This window comes from Entelurus aequoreus, linkage group LG13 (genome assembly GCF_033978785.1).
Source record: "Entelurus aequoreus isolate RoL-2023_Sb linkage group LG13, RoL_Eaeq_v1.1, whole genome shotgun sequence".
NCBI lineage: Eukaryota > Metazoa > Chordata > Actinopteri > Syngnathiformes > Syngnathidae > Entelurus > Entelurus aequoreus.
Window position 1 is genome coordinate 12,076,517 of NC_084743.1, and position 2,500 is coordinate 12,079,016.

General features: G+C 42.2%; 1 protein-coding gene across 1 annotated transcript in view; it reads left to right on the forward strand.

Moving 5' to 3' along the window:
• Positions 1–2,329: 2,329 nt before the first annotated feature.
• Positions 2,330–2,500, forward strand: part of LOC133663178 (ephrin type-A receptor 6-like) — a 113,577-nt gene continuing 113,406 nt past the window's right edge. The window contains exon 1 of the mRNA XM_062067457.1: positions 2,330–2,500. This exon is cut by the window's right edge and continues 248 nt beyond it. The gene's annotated coding sequence lies outside the window, so the exon portion shown is untranslated.

A 2,500-nucleotide genomic window follows, 5' to 3' on the forward strand; every position in this document is an offset into this window, starting at 1 on the left:
CCTTCTTGAGACCTCCAAAAAATGCCTAGCTATTTAGGACCACCCTTTCTAGATATATAAATATTTGTAGTTACAACATTAATAATATATACTGTACATACTATGCAAATATGAAAAAAGGTAAGCTTTTAGTTTTCTGGGGTTTTTTTGTTGAATTTTTTGTTCGTAATTGGTTTTTAATCTTCATTATTTCCTTAATAATTTACTTCAAGTTATTACAGTATGTCTCTATATACAATATTTTTGAATTTTTTTTTTTAATTAATTTTGGCCAAAGGAGGCGTATTTCAATTCCGTACACACACTTGTTATTTAATGTGTTGACCAGAGGGGGAGCACTTCACAATTTTTACACAAACTTGTTATTTCATATGTTGACCAGAGGGGGAGCACTTCACAATTTTTACACAAACTTGTTATTTCATATGTTGACCAGAGGGGGAGCACTTCACATTTTTACACACACTTGTTATTTCATATGTTGACCAGAGGGGGAACACTTCACAATTTTTACACACACTTGTTATTTCATATGTTGACCAGAGGGGGAGCACTTCACAATTTTTACACACACTTGTTATTTCATATGTTGACCAGAGGGGGAGCACTTCACATTTTTTACACACACTTGTTATTTCATATGTTGACCAGAGGGGGAGCACTTCACATTTTTACACACACTTGTTATTACATATGTTGACCAGAGGGGGAGCACTCCACATTTTTACACACACTTTTTATTACATATGTTGACCAGAGGGGGAGCACTTCACAATTTTTACACACACTTCTTATTTCATATGTTGACCAGAGGGGGAGCACTTTACATTTTTACACACACTTGTTATTTCATATGTTGACCAGAGGGGGAGCACTTCACAATTTTTACACACACTTGTTATTTCATATGTTGACCAGAGGGGGAGCACATCACATTTTTTACACACACTTGTCATTTCATATGTTGACCAGAGGGGGAGCACTTTACATTTTTACACACACTTGTTATTTCATATGTTGACCAGAGGGGGAGCACTTCACAATTTTTACACACACTTGTTATTTCATATGTTGACCAGAGGGGGAGCACTTCACATTTTTTACACACACTTGTCATTTCATATGTTGACCAGAGGGGGAGCACTTTACATTTTTACACACACTTGTTATTTCATATGTTGACCAGAGGGGGAGCACTTCACGTTTTTACACACACTTGTTATTACATATGTTTACCAGAGGGGGAGCACTTCACAATTTTTACACACACTTCTTATTTCATATGTTGACCAGAGGGGGAGCACTTTACATTTTTACACACACTTGTTATTTCATATGTTGACCAGAGGGGGAGCACTTTACATTTTTACACACACTTGTTATTTCATATGTTGACCAGAGGGGGAGCACTTTACAATTTTTACACAAACTTGTTTTTTATATGTTGACCAGAGGGGGAGCACTTCACATTTTTACACACACTTGTTATTTCATACGTTGACCAGAGGGGGAGCACTTCACATTTTTTACACACACTTGTTATTTCATATGTTGACCAGAGGGGGAGCACTTTACAATTTTTACACACACTTGTTTTTTATATGTTGACCAGAGGGGGAGCACTTTTAAAAGTGACACACAGTCAATTTGAATAATCCCTCCTTTTTGGGACCACCCTAATTTTTATAGATTTCACCACCAGGGGGTGCTAATGAGATCTCTATTTTTTGTTTTTTGTAATGTGCTTAAGCCGATGACAAAGGAGTCAGGAACCACAGATGGCCCCTGTGCCGCACTTTGGGCAACCCGACTGTAGAATCTAACAGTTAATGGCCACTATAGTCTTGGTAGCGTAGTGTAATTGTTCATCCTATGGTCACATATTGGTTGTCTTACGTCAGCACCGGAAGTCTTAAAATCAGCTGTTCACCTGGCGGGCTTTTTTTCGGGGGAAGTCCTTCATTAGCTGCCTTTGCACCTGTCGATGTTTACTTTTGTACGCACATTAAATCAACAATAAAAAATCCTGACTTTGGAGCAATGTTCACGGACTCTAGTATTAGGCTCTCTAATAGATGCACTGTTATTGGGACCATGATGTATGTCACACCTCCTCATATGTCTCAAGAAAGGTAGAAATACAAGAACACACACACACACACACACACACACACACACACACACACACGCCTGCGCACACACATCGCCTTGTCAACGACCCCCTCTAGCGCCCAGCCTCCCGCACAGATGCGCACAGTCTCCGCTCGGAGCCGCCGCGTCCTCCATCGCCTCCTCCCCGCATCCTCACCCTCCTCCATCCTGCACGACCTCGCCGCTGCAGCGGTCCGGACGCGGGTGCAGGTGGAGGACGCGCAGAACGCAGACTCCCCCCCCCCACCCCACCCACCCCCCGGGAGCATCGACGCGCCTCCGCCATGGCATCCCCACTGCGTGCGCCCCGTGGTCCTCCGTGCGGAGGTGGTTGCGCGCACACAGCCCA